The 17,700-nt window shown below is 42.8% G+C and overlaps 1 protein-coding gene across 1 annotated transcript in view; it reads left to right on the top strand.

The window, feature by feature from the left end:
* The first annotated feature begins 1,845 nt into the window (after positions 1-1,845).
* Positions 1,846-17,700, top strand: part of TRAK1 (trafficking kinesin protein 1) — a 127,009-nt gene continuing 111,154 nt past the window's right edge. The window contains exon 1 of the mRNA XM_085051331.1: positions 1,846-1,978. The gene's annotated coding sequence lies outside the window, so the exon portion shown is untranslated. The remainder of the gene's footprint in view (positions 1,979-17,700) is intronic.

Below are 17,700 nucleotides of genomic sequence, written 5' to 3'. Positions count from 1 at the left end.
AGATTCCAAGATGATTTAAGACTGCAGTGTTACCAAAGGGATGGTCCTATTTCTCCTAGATGAATGGTTTCAACTTGTCTTTTGTGCTCACTCCTGATATTTCTATGATCTTAGGGTGAATCACTTCAGTTCACTAATTGGGCAGAAAACCACACAAGGAAAAAATACAGTTAGTTCTGTGTGAGGTTAGTAAACCGAGTCACTCACTGAAGAATCCTAAGCAGCAGAGCCAGCCCTTAGGCAAACGAGGAGTGCCTGGCTTCTCCATAGGCAAGTGGTGCAGGAGAGCATCCTGTTCCTTTTGGCAGCAGCACCAACCTTTTAGGTTGACTCAGATGCCCCATCTAAATCACTAGCAGGGGATTTTCTCTGAAGACACGCCTGTTTGGGAGGTGGCTGCCTGGGAATCCTCTGTTGTCCTTGCAGTATTTCTCCTCTCTTTTCTGTCACCCAAAGGCATGCAGCCCCATCTGGGATTCTCTTTGTTTCCATCTGTGAAGGGTTGGATCATTTCTTTTTATGGGTTATTCGGGGTCAAGCCCTGAATTCATTTACACTCTGTGGAGGTTATTCCATGCTTCTGGAATCCTGTCACCACCAGCACGACTGCAACTCTTTTTTTTGTCTTACCAGCTGTAACCTTGAACACAATTCTATTCCTTCCTTGCCGGCAGACAAAAACAAACCAAATCTCCTACAATAAATAGTTCTGTGAGCTGCAGATATAAGAAGTCCTGGCTCGTTCTGAGTTTCTCACTTTTTTAAAAAAAATATTATTATTACTACATTTATCACAGAATAGTTAGGTTTGGAAGGGATCTCTCCAAACCTCCTGCCAAGGCAGAGTGACCTAGAGGTTACAGAGGAGCGCATCCAGGAGGGTTTTAAATGAGTCTTTTGAATTTGAGTCTCTCTTCAGAGAGGGACACTCCACAACCTCCCTGGGCATCCTGCTCCAGTGCTCTGCCACCTTCAATGTAAAGAAGTTCTTCCTCATGTTGAGGTGAAACTTCTTGTGATTTGGTTTATGGCCATTGCTGCTTGTCCTGTCATGGGCACCACCAAAGAGTGGAAAAGAACTTGGACTGAAGCTTTTTTCTCTGCAGGTGGGACATTCCCAGCAAATCTTTCCCTTTAAGGATTTTCTGGTGTTTAATCCACCCTGTATTCATTCTTGCCCTCTCCGCCTCTCAAACCAGCCCGGGTCGCTGGTGGGTGTCCCGGGCGCTGTGGGAGCAGTGCCGGGCAGTGGTGCCCGCGGCCGCGCTCGGGCTGCTCCGCACAGCCACAGACCCTCCCGCCGCGGCCATCCTTCCCCGCTCCGCGCCCAGCCCGTCCCGCGGCAGGGGGCCTGTTGCCGGGCGACGCTCGGCCCCTCCTCCGCGGCAGGGCTGGGCCATGAGGTAATGGCCTCCGGGGGGCGGGAAAGGGAGCGCTGCGACTACCGAGCCAGCGGCAGCCGAGGTGGCCGCCGGCGGCATTCCCTCCCTCCCGCCCCTTCCTGCTGCCCCGCCGGCGGCGGGCGGCGCCGCAGCCCCCGAGGTGTCCGCGCCGCCCCGCCTCCCGAGGAGGCTGCGCGGCCCCAGGAGCCCCGCGCCCGGCAGCGGCGGCGGAGGAGAGCGCCCGGCAGCCGCCACACGTGCGCTGCCGCCCGGCCGCAGGGGTTTGCGGCGGTCCCCGGGCGCCGCTGCGGAGCGGGGAGCTGGAGCGGCGGCGGCTCGGCAGGAGAGACCCGGGAGGAGGAGGGCACATGAGGCACCGGCAGGAGGAGGGAGAAGCAGCAGCAGCAGCAGCCAGCCGGCCACTGCAGCCCCCGCGCTCTGCCCGCTCCGCACGCCGCGGCCTCTCGGCGGCGCGGGCCGGGAGCGAGCCGTGAGGGGGGAAGCAGCCCGGAGGTGGCCGCCGCCGGCAGCGAGGCTCCCCCGGCCCGCGGGGGCGCCGTCGCCCGCGCCCCGCCGCCCGGGGGGCCCGGAGCGGGGTGAGTCCGGCGGGGGAACCGGCGGGGCGGGCGCGGGGGCGCGGCGCGGGCCGGGATGCGCGGCGGGACCGGCGCGGCCGCCTCTGCCCCGCTCGCCCCCGGGTGCGGGTGCGGGGGGCGGCGGGCGCCCGGCGGGGCTGCGGGGCGAGGCGAGGCCTGCTGCGTTCGCCGGGCAGCGGAACGGGGGGGCGAGCCAGGTGCAGCAGCTCTTCGTTCTCCTCGGGCCCCTCGACCTTCACAGCCGGCTGGTTCGGGGGCGGGCGCTGCGCCTGGCTCTGCTGCCTGTGCTCTTTTGTCCTTTCCGTCCCCTTAAAGGAAAGAGGCACATGAGTGGAATTGCGTACCGAAGGTCAAGGATCGCTCGCAGAACTGTGCCTCTGCATTATTTGGAGCCAAACTGCTGCTGTTGTCAGATACAAGGGCCCCTGCATGCAGAAGTGGCTTTCTAGGCATCGCAGAGGGACTTGCAAATACTGACTCGCTTTCCTCAGCGTTGGGGATTATGGATAACATTTGGCAGTATTCCGCTGTTTAAAGTGACTAAAATATTCCATTATGGCTTTTAACAAGTTTGAGATCTCGGTGCCTCTTTGGGTTTGCAGCTGATGATTTTGAACCTTCATCTATAGATGAGTTTCTTTTCAGGTAAAATTAGAGAAGAGTAGGAAATGTCCAAAAAAGTGGAATATCTTTTAAAGAGCGGGAGCTAGGGTTCATGTCCTCCCTTTCTCCGACTTCAGGAGAAGTCTCCCTGTGGACACTTTTTCCTGCCTTGCAATCTCTAACCTTATTTGAACCTTTCTGTCCGCTGAGATTAAATCGTGGGTGTAATGGTTTTTGCAATCAGGAAAGCAACAGCAGAAAAAAAAAGCAAACAACAACAAAAAGAAGTTAAAACCAAACCAACAACAGTTATGATGACCAGTTTGCCATATGTGCCTGTTTTACTGCAGTGTACACAAATGCATGTACGGTTTGTAATGCCCTGGCTTCTGCCTCTGCTGGAACTGCTCTGGCTTTAAACATGTTTGTCCTAGTAGGGCTCTTTTGGAGTTACCGTAAGAAGCCTGGAGGAGGGAGTGTTGTCTCCAAGCCGAGGGACTGTATTCACAAAACTGTGCCTTCTCTGAGGCACTGCAGCCTGTTTTAACTGAGCCAGAGCAACCTGTGATGACAATAAGAAAATGACATTAAGCCATGATTATAGCTTACTTCTCTGTTTTTCAAGGAGCATCGTTGTAAGGGAGGAAAACCAGGATGGTAAAAATCTTAATGGAAGGCAAGGGTTTTCAGCTATTAATGTGAACTACTGAGGGAAGAACAGACGGCAGTATGAACAGATAGAATCGATAGAATTTAAATCTCTGTTGAAGTAAAACGAAAGTTTCTGTCAGTTGCATGAATTAACTCCCACTTGCCAGTGGATTGAACTGCATGATGGATGACAGTAATGGAAAGAAGTAGGATCTCTGGATCTGGTGCAAAAAGATCCCATACCAGACAAAAGTCTTAAGTTCATCTTTTATTCAGTTGTGAACAAAAAGTTCATACTGGAACTTGGTGCTTGTTCTAGAGCACTGGGAAGCACACACTGGTATGCCGGGGAAGCCTGAATGTGATTAGGCACATACATTTATATATGTGGTGTGCTTTAAATCCCACAGAAATATCAAGCTGCTGCAGCAGCCTCTGAGGATCTGACTAGTTTAATCCGGAGTCCTGACTAATGAGGCAGTACCAGGATGTGATACACAAGTTTTGCCATGTATATTAATGGACGTAAACTTGGCACTCTGACAGATTGTGGAACACAGGTGAGAGCTGGTGGGAGTAAGTGAACTTGCACGTACCAGAGAGCAAGATTAGATTGGAAGGATTTGCCTGGAACTGTTGGGAACTCCTGTTGTTCCTCTCTGCTGCAGCTCATGCCTGAACTCCTTGCTGCTTCACACATTCTATCTCCTGTAACAGATTACCAGCTGCTTTTGTAGAGGTAATTCGATCCTAATCTTCCCATGTGCTCTGAGGATTTTATTTATACTCTATCCAATCTACTTCGGGATAGAATAATGAGATTAGTTTCAGAGAAATTAGTGCAGGTTAAATATATGTTTTAAATGTGTATTTGATCAATATTATTGTTTCTTACTGTTGTTGCTATAATGCTGAAAAGAAAAAAGGCTAAAATTTAGATGGTATCTGCTGTGATAGACTGTAAACTGAATGCAAGGTACTTTTTTTTTTTTTAGATAGCTCAGTAGAAAGGATTTTCAGAGTGAGTGCTACTGAGGCAGCATCTGCAATATTGAAAGGCAAGAAGTTAAACCCAAAACTTTTACCCTTTCTAAAAGCTGTGCATGATTTTCTTCATAACAATTTCCTATGTTACTTAAAATTTTCCTTGGGAGAGGAGAGATGATTAAGGGGCAAGGCAATGTATGAGTTCCATTTGTTTGAAATACATTTCTTTCCTAAGTCTTTAAAATTTTATTGATTTCCAGAGTTGGGGTGGCTTAGTGCTGCTTCTGCCAGGACCAGAAATAGCATTGGTCAGACTTAATTTGTTTTGGGTTTCTGGATGTTGTATGTTGTGAGTCATACTCAAGGTTGGTGGTTTCTTTGTTAATTTACAGAAAATTGTGTATTCTTTGTTTAAAATTTTGAAACAGCTAGCTTTTCCCCCATCTCAGTAAGAATGAGTGCTTGCTCTAAAAAATCTCCAGTATTAGGATGGGCACTTAATTGGTGTGTTTTTGAATAACCCTGTTTTAACTCTTACAAAACTGTCATTTGACTTCACATACTGCTTATTTCCCAATACTTCCATATTGGTGCAAGAACAAACAGACGGGTAGAACTGGTCTGTAGTTATCGGAAGTCATGGTAACCACAATATGGAGTTAGGAGCTGTGGTTTTGTCTGTTGGTCAGAAAAATGTTGTCAGTAGGTAGGCCCTTATAATTAGTTTTGTTTTCCTTTTGAACTATTCCTTTTCTCCAGATGTCCCTGGCAGTTCTGCTTCTGCAAAGAAGCTTAATGTTGCCACCAAGATGAACATTCAGGAATAAATACACTTAAATTGCATGTAAAATGGCCAAAGGCATAGTGGTGTCTTCCCCTGTGATGGTCATATTGTTCCTTGTTCCTGCTGGGAGTGAGGTTGTCACTTGTGTGCTTCAGAAAGTCTATGAAAAGGAACAGATTTCTGTAGCGACTGCACACCCAAGTGGCTTTCAGAATTACCATAAAAACTTAGTAAGTGGGAGAACTACTTTCAGCTCACTAAATGACAGCGATGGCATGTCAGTTGTAGGCAGCTCAGTTACTGTATGAAGCTTTGTAAAGCTGGAGCTAAAACTGCTGTGAAGGTGTTTCCCTGGTCATTAAAACTCCACGATGCCACTGACACCTTGGAATGCTGCACCTGTACGGAGAGCTCAATCTTGTGGATACAGTTGTGGGATCAGTGCTACTTGGAGAGATAAAAATCTTGAGAATGAGCTTCCTGATACCAGTTGGTGTCTGATTCAAAGCCTTCCTGCTTACTCTATGGTTTGACTGAGATAGCTGCAAGTTTACAAGCACTTTTATTTTACTTTGTAGTGAATTGCATGATGTTTCCTAAATAAATTTCAAGGGTTGACTGATAGTATTCTTTGTCTAAAACTGTCCTCTGGTTGAACTTTGATTCATCAATACTTCTGTTTTTATTGGAGCCTATTGATTACAGTGCAGAAAGCCATGCTGTATAGTCAACCTGCGTGTGGTTGACCAGCTAAGAGGCTTATTGATGGCACAAACAGATTAGCTCAGAGATAATTCTTAGATTCAATTATGTTGGCAGATTTGCTTTAGTTAAACCAGTGAGTGGCCATACTGGAGTTGATTCTTTGCCTTATCTTGCAGGTTCTCTGGACAGGATTGTCTAACATTGTTGTCAATTAGATGCTGAAAACCCAAATGACACTGCTGCTCTAGGAGAGTAAATTTTACTTGTGTGAGCGTTTGAGGTTTTTTTTTGTTATGATACGGATAGATTAATATGTTAGAGCCCTGTTGGTTTTGCTTGCATTTGTAGCAGGAGTTCAGAACACTGCAGCAGAGAACTAGAAAGAAGGAAGGAAATGTGGGAAGGGCTTGGTTTAAAAGCTCTTGCTCAGTTTTATTACTGGCTTGTTTTGACATTAGACCATGCTGCTGACCAGCAGAGCAGTTTTTCCCATGGCTGTGAATTCCCTCTTCCATCTCCTTCTGTATTATTATGGTGCTTGGAATCGAGTCCTTGATGCAGACAAGAGCTCTTCTTAAGGTTAATTTTCAGATTGTCCAGCTGAGCATCTATTAGCAGTGAGCAAAGGAAGCAACAGTAGTAAGTGGATGAGACTTTGATGTCCGGAGAGAAAGTCTTCAGTAAACATGCGCTGATTTTGAAACTGCTGTACTCCAAGTTCTGATGTAACCAACACCAGTTGTGTGCTGGTGGGTGAGATGCTGAGGCTGCCAATAACCTGCTGCATATGGTTATTTTGTGCTTATGGCATGTTCTTGACTCCCAGTACTGTATGAACAGAGGAGAGAAATACTGAGCTCTGTAGGAAGGTTGCATCTTTGGTGGATCACAGTATGGTTAAGATTGGAAGGGATTTCTGGAGGTCATCAGGTCCAACCTCCCTGCTCCAGCAGGGTCATCCTAGAGTACATGGCACAGGTCTGTGCCATGATAGCTTCTGAATATCCCTGAGGCTGGAGACTCTGTTGCCTCTCTGAGCACCCTCTGTCAGCACCTGGTCACCCTCACCAGGAAAAATGCGATGGATTTTCCTCCTGGATATTCAGCAGGAACTGCTTGTGTTTCAGGCTGTGCCCATCAGTCTGGTCCTGTCACTGGGAACCACTGGAAAGAGCCTGGCTCTGTCCTCTGTCCCTGCAGGTATTTATACCCATTGATGAGATCTCCCTGGACTTTCTCATCTCTAGCTGATCAGTCCCAGCTCTCTCAGCCACTCCTCATAGGAGAAATGCCCTGGTCTTCCTTGATGTCTTCCTTCTTTGTCTTAGGGGCCAGTCACTGACCTCTCTCCAGTATGTCCATCTTTTTCTTGTACTGCAGAGCCCAGAACAGGAACAGTACCCCAGGTGTGGCCTCACCAGTGCCAGGCAGAGAGGAGGGATCACCTCTCATCTAGTTTCCCAGTTAGATGAAAAAAATGTATGAACACCCTGCTCTGCTACGTAATATTTCCATGCTTCAAACAAAACACAGAACAACTACTCATCATTAGTTTTCAATGAAGTTTAGAATGATGCTGACTTTACTTGTTCCATCTTTTAATAGAAACCAAAGGTTAGGAAAATGTTCATACAGTGGAAACATTTATGGCCTAGAGGGGAAGAATGAAAACTATGGATACATTAAATTGGTTACATGTGCTCTTTGAAGAGCTTAGTTGACTACTGTAAATTGGAATAAATCAGTGCATTTTTGCATTGTCTGTTCATGTAAATTCTAAATTTCATATTTTTAAAAGCAGCTGGTCATGTCACATTGTAATCTAATTTCAAGCAAATCAGGACTCTGCATGAATTATGGTCTGACAGCAGCCACAGTTTGGTGTCTTAAGGGATACTGAAGTGCAGTTTTGTTTGAAGAGAGGGGTATTTTTTAAAAATCTCATCAATGTCTGCTTTTTGTGGAAAATGCAGATTTTACTGTCCTCTTTAATGTTTACATAAGTGGAGCTGATGTTACTAACAACTTTGCCTGTGCCAGAAAGCCTAGTTTCACTATCAGATGCTGCATATTTACATACTTTGCAAGGGAGCTCCAGACACTCCTCTGCAGTAAGCAGAAACCTTGTAGTTCAAATCCATGCAAACCTACTGCCACAGTGATTCCTTTAAAATTAGCAAAATTAGAAGCCATTGAAACACTGTTAAAATTCTTAGACTGTCCTTTAAACCTGTTTTAAATGGACTTTCTCTGCAGCCATGTCTGATCATAGTAGCTATTTTTGAGTAGGTATTAAGCACTGCTGATGGAAAGTGATGAGGTGGAAATCAGTCTTTCTTTTAACATGTCCTTTTGCGATAGATCTTCTGCTGTAGTCCCAAGTGGCTGTGCTGTCGGGAAGGAATGATGGACTTCTGTTGTGTTTGGGTAATACTACAGTAATGATCATTTCCGGTATGGTCTTGTAATTAATTCTGCAAACCTGCACGTGTGAAGGACATATCCTTTATGCCCCTATTTCCTGAAGGTCACGTAATGTCAGGTGGTAGATAAGCATGTTATGGCTTCACCCAGTGACTTGTGACTGACCTTAGAGCCACACATTTCCAGCATCAGGCATTCTCAACTGAAAGTGCTTTTTCTAATTGCCTGACATGTTTGTAACCTTTGATTACCCTTGTATTTGCTCACTAGAATTTTGCTACATAGCAGCTTTCTCAAAAACTGTATTTTTGCAAGACTTCAAAATCTGCTAAAATGGAAAGGCTGAGAAAAGGCAAATATTGCATTTATCTGGCACAGTACTTTGTCCTAAAGTCCAGAGAAGTCTCTGCTGTCATGCTATTGGATGTATGTTATGCTATCACTTTTTTCTGCAGAGAACATTGATTTCTCCATGACATTCACTTGTACTGCTTTTATCTACTAAATGAGGTTTCATTTAGGAACTGTTGTACCTCAGGCAAATGCAACTTTCCAAAATATTTTGCCCTTTTACGTTGCAAAATAGTCAATGTGAACTTCTAATGAACTGAGTTTATTTAAGCATTCATGAATCAGAAGAATAAGTCTTCTCTTACTTTGCGGTGGATGAAGTGGGACAGCAAGATCAAAACATTTGAGGTAATATTCAGGAGTTGATGCCAGTACTGTAATTATATCCAGTTCTTGTGAATCTCTGTTAAAAGCCTATCAATGTCTTGGGGTCAGTGGATTGGCACATTCTGTAGCTATTTAGGGCCTGGCAGGGTATGTGAAACAGGCAGCAGCCTCAGTAGACATGTGTGATACACCTGTACTTTTTTTCCTACATTACTAAGGTTGATAGAGTATATTACTAATTGTCTTACAAAAGAAAAACTCAAAGTGGGCCAGAAGACTTCCCTTTCCCTGAGGAGTGTATTGCTTGCTCAAGTAATTTTAATGCGTTTTACAGGAGTTTTAAACTTGTCTGGCAGATGGGTTGTGCAGGATAAGATGGTGCTACTTTTGGAGTAGTTATTTTAGTGAAATGGGTGCACTGTTAAACTGACAATGCGATATTGCAGTGAAAAAGATCAGTGTTCAAAATGGGAGCCTGGGATATCACAGGCTGCGAACAGAGCACTTCCAAGACACACAGTCATCTCACTTTGCTTACTGATGAATGTTCAAGGTAAGTCAGTGTCTCAGTTTCTTGAGCCTGACTTACTAACATCCGCCCTCCAAGAGTAAACACTGCACCCATTTTATACTGTTTATCAACTTTCAGAAGACACCTGCTGTATGTTGACATAAAGGAAGAAAAATGGAAGGTTTTCTCACTGACGTCCCTCTGTACTATTATACTGCATGGCAGGAAAGAGAGGAGGGAAATACAGTTTTTGACTTTGAAAAAAGACAGGAATCTGTTTTGTTTATGGGGGTACTACTGTCTTTAAAAAAAATAATATAGATAACTTTTATGGAATGAGTAATGTATTAAATCTGGAAATGTTTGTATGTAAAGGCCAAGATCATAGCCGAGTGTAAATTGAAGACAATAAACATAGAATTAACAGTTCACAGTAGTTACCTAACTAATGAAGAGCTGCTCAGCCGTGGTGGAAAAGGCAGATTGATGTCACTGTATGTTCAGTGTGGATGCTAAATATGAGATGGATTTCTTAAATTCAGCTTGCATGATTTTATTATGATCTTATTTCATTCTTAGAGGGATGTTTTGTGTCTTATTCTTGTTCTCAAATGGTTATTGAAGAGACCTGATGACAGGAAATTTATCATAATGATAGGACCTTGAATGATACTCACAGAGGAGCTCTGGATGCCCCATTGCTGGAAACAATCAAGGCCCAGTTGGACTGGGCTTTGAGCAACCTGGTCTAGTGAAAGGTGTCCCCACCCATTGCAGGGGGTTGGACTGGTTGACCTTTGAGATCGCTTCCAACCCAAAGTATAGCTCTGACTCTGAAATGTGTAGGTGTTTTATCAAAAAGTAGTATGGAATGCATTATGTTGATCTATATGAATTTTTACAGTAAGAATTGACAACTGAAATAAATTTCTTTGATTTATCAAAGTAAAGCTGATGCTGCCTTAAAAAAAATTCAGATGACTTGTCAACTGGTATTTAGACATAGATTTTTGTCGCTGTTGAGCCGCTAGCAGAGAAAAAGACCCGGATTCTCAGCATGGCAAGAAAAGAGAGCTTTATTATTTTGATTCCAACTTACATAGACTTTTCAGAGGTCACCCAGATTGGTCAGTCAGAAACCTCCCCCTAGGCCTGATTGGCCAGGCCTGAACTGTCCAAATCTCGAGACACTGTTTTTAATAACATCCAAACTTTATCTTTGTTTGTAAAACACAGGAGAAAATTCTCATGGGAAAGACCTGTGCTAGCCACAGATTTCAATTCAGATGGATAAAACTGTACTTTTAAATAGCACCTATTGTTCATCATAGTTAATTTTTTCCTTTTAAAAAATATTGGGGGGTTAAAGCTGACCTAACTTCCTTTCTACAAACTAATGGATTATTATGGACTAAATGGATTATTTCTTGGATCTGTAAGTCTAGCAGAGCAGCTCTTCCAGTAGTTATGAATTCAACAAGAACAAAGATGTTTCTTGGATCTTCTGTTGTCAGTCAGCTTGTTAGCATCAGTTTCATATGGCTATGGGATTGGTTTGGGGAAACCAACCTCATCTCTCTGTAACTGCAGAGGAGGTCTTTGCTGTTAAGTCTTGGGTTAATTGATACTCGTGTATGATACGTAAATTCTAGCTCTGGGTGTTCACCTAGTGGTGTCCTTCAGCCCTGTGGTGTCATGATTAAGCACACACACCAGTTAGTGGACTGACGGTTTGAGTCCCACCAGGGATTGCTATTTTCATGGCAATGAAGCTTGAAAGAATGCATTGCAACACCAGTATTTGAAAACCCACACAGCTGAAGGCAACACAGTGCCTTTGTTGAGTGGTTTGACTCCCCTATCCTCTTCACTTAGCCCTTCCAGCCAGGTTGCATTCCTGATCACAGTGATGTGCAATGGTAGATGCACCAATGTCTCTGTAAGGGAAAAGGAGCTACAGGGATATATGGCTTCAGGGTAAGTGTGCAGTAGGGTGAGAATGTGCTTTCAGGACAGCCTACACTAATATTAGCTAGAGGTGCCTGGGAACACATGTGCCTGAAGGCAGTGCTTCTGCAGCCAGATTAGCCTGCTCTCACAGTTTGCCATCTCTGGTGGGGATGGTCCTGCCTTGTCATCAGCTTTGTGTTGTATTCCTTTGTCCACAGATCTTTCAGTCTGACTGTTACCCCCTGGGAAATAAGCCAGGGAGGCAAATTGGAAAAAAGTGGCTTGAAAAGTTGGTTAGATTTCCTTAGTTTTTTGATAGTTTGCCTTTCTTAGGGAGTTAGGTGAATGGTGGAGATGGCACAAAGGTAACACAGGAATGTGCAGGCCAGTTAGGCCAGTTAGTGTTTCATTTGGTTTGGGTGTATAATATCATACCTTGTATTCAACCAGTGGGCATCAAGTTATATAGGTCTCTTTAAAAATGAGAGTTAATGCCATCAAAATGGAATGATTTGCTCGTTGTGTGGGAGTTTTTCTTCTGTGGTTTGTTGGGGTGTTTTTGTTTTGGATTTTTTTGTTTGTTTGTTTTTTTAATAAAAGAAAGCCACCAACATCATTTAATAGTCTTGGTTAGCAGAATTGAAAACCCTGTCTTGTCTCTCTTATCTGTTAAATTAGCACTAATTATTTTGTCAAGAAGGCTGAGAGGAAATTCCTAAATGCACCTAGGAGCAAGCCTATTGTTTTGATCCTATGACCAGCAGGAATAACTTGCAGATAAAACACGATATAATATTGCAGCAGGAGAAATGAGTAAGAGGAAATAGGAGGGGCTGCGTAGTCAGGAAAATGATCCGTTTATAATATGACTTGTTATAGCAGATGTAATACTGTGTTCTCTTCTTTGTTCCTCAGACCTTTGTCTGGAAAAGGTAAGCAAGCAGTTGTTATAATGTGGGCAGTAAAAGTTTTTTGGGTGGTTTTTTTGTTTGGTTTTTTTTATTTAGTGAACCCTTAGGCTGAACAGCTATAAAAAATACTTACTTTGAACTTCAGATATTAGGAAAGTATGAACAGGACTTAAGCCTGTTATGGCTCTGATGTAAATCCTACAATGGATAATTAATTTCTCTTCTGAGTGGGAGCTAGTGGTTCCTGATTGCCCTGACTTCTGACTGGAAACTCTTGTTAGTTTTGTGATAGAAAACCTATAAACCAGCGCTGTGCCAGCTTGGAACTGAGCTTATGTGAAGCTAAAGAATTGACTTTGGGAGGGACTGCTTTGGACACTTCGTTGTTCAATGCTATAGTCTGTTACCACCAGAGAACTGAAAGAAATTTGGAATCTCAGAATATTAAGGCATTGATTTTTCTTTAAGGTCACTGAAGACATTTACAAGTGTCTTTTATGCATTCTGACATTTTGGCTAATTCACGTTTTCTCCCTGTTTTTATTTGTTAATTTTTTTAAGCATAGTTTTTCTCTGGCTTTGTTTTGTATGTCAAGTGTTATGGAGTTTCCTTTATCTTCTCGTCTAAGAGAGCTCCAACAGAGAAATTGGCAATCTTTTCCCTCCTCTCTTCTTTTTCTTCAGGGTATCTATTAATGGTTTGTAAAGTTCTTGGAAGTAACAGACTTTTAAGAGAAAAATGAGCAAACAAGGTTAAATGGAACTGATAATATGTGTGTATGTTCTTATTTAAGATTTAGGTCTTAGAAGAAACCCCAAATCCAAATAACTATTTTATAAATTTCTTTTCTAAACATCTTTTTACAAAAGATACTAAGAAGTTGTTGTGGTGGCCAAAAGAAGTTGTGCTACCTAAGTGTATTGCCTGTCTAGCAAAAACTTCATGAAGTGGCTGATAAAACTGACCTAAAAGCATTTCTGAACAAGTGGATTCAGTAACATTTTGGAGAATAGATTTTAATAGAAGTTGGAAACTGGGATATTTACAGATGTAAATGCCTATCAATTATGAGAAACATAATATGGCCCTGTAACTCAGGAATGGTTCCTTGAGTAAAGTCTGTATCATGAAGAGGTGAATTATTGATTCTAAAGGGGTTGATTGATTGCTTGCTTTTTGTGTCTTGATGGCTATCTTTGCTCTTTTGGGAAAGAATTGCAGGAGACAACAAAGTGAATGTAGATTCAGTGTAGTTTGCCCCAGACTCGAATCACAAGGGTTAAACAGGTTGTTACTTGTTGCTTTTTGTGTGAAGATCCTCCTTACCCTGCCTGAAGTGAAAATGGTGGAGAAGGAGAAAGAAAACAGTGTTTGGGTGGGTGGGTGTGTTTTGCGGGAGGGGTAGTAGAATTCGGAAGGATCTATTACATTGCAAGACTTTTATGTTTGGTCCAAAATGGCCAGTATTTTGTCTTGGAAGTCTATATTGACTTCTGGACTTCTTGCTTTTTAATTAAAAACAAAGCAAAAAAGCCCAGATAGAGGCAAATGTAATAGGATACAGTAGGGTTACTAGGCTGAGTATAGGTAGCGTGTACAGTATCTCAGCTGTGGAAGTAAAAGAGTCTGGAATCTTTGGCATCTCAAATGTGTCTCTGAATTACAGTCTCCTGGATCTTGCATGCTGCAATATAGGGACCATGTCAAAATGTCAGCAGCTGCTTCCACATTTGTAGTGTTGACAATATGACCTTCAGGTTAAGAGATCTCTGCTGACGTGAGCTGTGCCCAGTGCATGTTTGTTTTACTCTGTTTGGAGCTTTTGTAGTTGCATACTTCTAAATGACCACAAAGCAAATAAGAGCATGAAACAACTGTTTTTTGCACTTGCAAGTGGCTCTTCTAATACTTAAGCACTGATGCTTCCACTTTTTCATTGTGCTCTGGGGTATATTTGTGGTAAAGCACATGTGCAGCTTAAATGAGAAGAAGGCAGGAGAGGAGCAAATGTATTTATTGGCAACACTGTCCTTGTACTAGTTAACATTTGTACCTGGAAAGGTGGGTTTGCAAATGGTGGAGTTTGCTGGGGAGGTGTTGTAAACAAGGGAGCAGATTTAGTCTCCTAACCTGTCTCAGCTCAGTGCTGGTAAATGCAGCTGACCGTAGTGATGCTTTCTTGGGTGTTTTGTCCAGGTTTTGCTGTTTGTATACAGAGTATGTTCAACTCAGTACAAAGTTGCAATAATGTGAGTGTGCTATCCACTTCTGTTAATGCTTTTCTTTGGGTATTTATTCAAGATGGGCATATCAATTGGCACAAGGTTCAGACGCAGTGGATACAGGTAATTATTCCATGGTGTGTGTTTCAAAGTCTTTTTACTCTTTGAACTAAGTTTAGCCAAGTCACTTCCACTGGAGCCTATCACCTCTTTATGTAAAATGATATCTGGTGTGAATCAAACCATAATTCTGAATATTAAGGCTGTGTAAAGTAGGGGTCTCTCTCACTAACCAAGTTTAGGTGTTGTTTGGAAGGCCTTTAGTGTACTTTGTAATTGCACTGTGATCTGATGTTATTTGTGAGCTTTTTGATTAGTTTATCATGTTAAAACAGCTCCCCTCTCCACCCCCAATTTGCACAGATTGTGTGCAGCATTACTGTCAGAATCATATTTCCAGAGAGATGGGAATCAGGCCAAGAAGGAATTATTACAGGTTGTGGTAACTGTGTCTATCAATGACTGCACTTTGCAGTTACACAATGTTTGCATTGTGTCTGCCTTTGTCCTGTGACAGACTTATTTGTCTTATACGCCAGCCTGTAGCTTCCTGAATAGAAAAATACAGGTTCTGTCAGGACAGCTGCTTAATAAAGGCACATGTTGAAATACTCAGGAAGAGAAAACTGTTTCCTGGGAAAATTACAAGTTGCTGAGAGGAAGGATATAGCATGCAGATGGGCTAGAAAGCGTGCAGCTTAAGATTCCTGGCCTTTTCCTGATCAGTAGCCTGATCTTGTGAGTAAAGCAAGGCTGAGCAGCTGGAAATTCTATGCAGGTATCACTGTATTGGCTGAAATAGTGCAGATAGCCAGGGTCAGTCTCTTTGAAGTATGGATGTACTAACCCACTTATAAGGACTCCTTGTCTCTACCTGCTTTCCGTCACAAGGGACTGGTAGCTACAGCATGTAGCAACCAAAATAAAGGGGAAAAAATTTGGGCCTTAAGTGAGTGAGGAGACAAAATCTGGAGACAGCAGTAGGTATGTGGCTGCTCCAAGCCAGCAGTTACAGGCTGGTTTACGCAGGAGAACTTTGTTAGTTCTGCAAATTGTTTGTGCCTCTGAGAGATTATGCTTTTTTTGTGAACAGTGTCCCTTTCTGCCAAGTTGAAGGACATCATGTGTCTTATATGTGGCTACTGTATCTGTTACACAAGGGACAGCACAGCAACAGTAGACTTCTTTAATGGGTCTGATGTCAAATTTATTTTTAAAAAGCAGTGTAATTCATTACTGGTGCCAGCCCAGATACTTGCTATGGCCCCATTCAACACTTGTGAAACAGCTGTTGCTGCCATTGCACAGTGAGCTCCCCAGTTAGAGTCTAAGGTAGAATTGAAGCAGATTTTTCCTGTTTGCAGTCAGAAATCTACAGCATGACCACATAAATGCAGCCTTCTGTTGGTACTTGTGTTGTATGGTTGTTGGAATTAAGAATTTATGGCCAAACTGATGTTTGAGGCTGTATCTTTTCTTTCTATAGATATTCTTCTGCTGCAGATTTTTGTTTCTCCTTTGATGTAATTCTTGCTGATGTTTACTTTGCTTGAAAAGGTGAGACAATTCGCCTCGTTCCTTAACATGTACTTCATTCATAGTTAAGTCAGAAATAAAAGCATACGTGTAGTTAAATAGCTCAATTATGGTCTTGATTAAAAAATGCTACCTAAAAATAATCTTCTCTGAGAGAAGTTACAGATCAGATAGAGGGTAGGAGGAGGAGTAAGCCATATACCTGGTGCATGACTGTAAGTATGTTTGTCACAGCCAAATTGATGACTGTAACTGGGCTGGTGTAGTGTATTTTCCTTTCTCAGACTTTGGTGCTTTTATATAAAACTAATAAGTAACTTGCTCTGTATTTTCTCTTTCCCTTTGTTGTTCAGTGATGTGGTACAAATCAAGAACGATTATCTGCTAAATGTCTCTTTTAAGAGGGCCAATATTGTTGAATAGTGTGGGAATTTACAAAGTGTTGCCTTTCTCTGCTTTTGGGATTTTTCTCCTCTCTCTCGCTCATGAGAAACAAGAAAGAAAGCATTTTCTGATGAGGATATTAGTGTCACATTGGCATTTTAGAGTAGTTGGATTAAATGGGTTGTTCTTGGAATCTGGAGTTCAGTACTCAGTCTGCTGTTACTGTGGATACAGCAATTTGCTAAAGTATCCACCTCTTCATGCTTTGCCAGTGACTAAACGTTACTTTCCATGGGTCCACCTGCACACCTTATGTTAAACTGAACTCATGCCTGTTCACTGCTGGAACCTACCTACTTTTTTTTTTATAGATGAAAGAGTAAAGGGGGCAGACTGTGGACTGTGAAGGGAATGAAAGTCTCAAGACACCTCACCCCCACACAAATACTGCTTTGTTTTCTTCCCACCTTCACAGAGTTGCATCCTTTGGGCATAGAAAATCATAGACATTTCCCTAAAATATCAGGGTAATAAATGTGTGTTAGTGCCCAGTGCTGACTCTGTGAGCTTAAACATAGTTTCATCTCCTGAGTTCCATGCTCTTCTGCCCTCTTTTTTTTCTTCTTCTTTGGACTATGGTTTTTCTCATCTATAAACCAGCACTTTTGATCATATTTGAAAGCAACATTCATTTGTAAGTAGAAACATTCATTTGTAAGTAAACTAAACGGAAAGGAATGAAGATAATCCATGAGTTCAGTGGAAGAAAAAAAACCCAAACACCACTTCTATAGTACAGTTAAGTGCATTTAAGCATTTTAGGTTTCTAACCCTGAATCTCTGAGAGTTGCAGTTTTTTTGAAGAGCTTCATTTTATGGAATACTGCTAAACTGGAGTTTAATGAGAGTGGGGAAATCCTGTGGAAACAGTGACTGTTGAACTGCTCAAAATGTGAGGATTTCAGCTTCCTTTCTGTGTTGATTCTTTAGTGAAATGCAAATTGAGTTAAGAATGAATGACTGTGTCCAACCCTTGAGGGTTTCTGTGCTTTGCCTGGATTGGGGGCCAGAGTCAGGAGTGGCCACATGAGTCTGTGCTGAGATCATTAGGCTGAGGACACCAGCTGTGCTATTATTAGGGGTTTTAAAGTCTATGGCAGATGTTCTTAGGCTCTCTTCCAGCCCCCAAATATGGTGCAGTGGAATACATGGAAAAAGAAATTCTGACAAATTGTTTTCCCATTCAAGAAACAGGTTTTTTAAACATTTTTTCCCCCCTGTGTAGCTGGACAAGATATTTACATTAATGTGAATG

This window comes from Lichenostomus cassidix, chromosome 2 (assembly GCF_008360975.1).
Source record: "Lichenostomus cassidix isolate B80296 chromosome 2, HeHo_3.0, whole genome shotgun sequence".
Lineage (NCBI taxonomy): Eukaryota > Metazoa > Chordata > Aves > Passeriformes > Meliphagidae > Lichenostomus > Lichenostomus cassidix.
The sequence above is the reverse complement of the archived record's forward strand: the minus strand, read 5'-3'. Positions and strand labels throughout refer to the sequence as shown.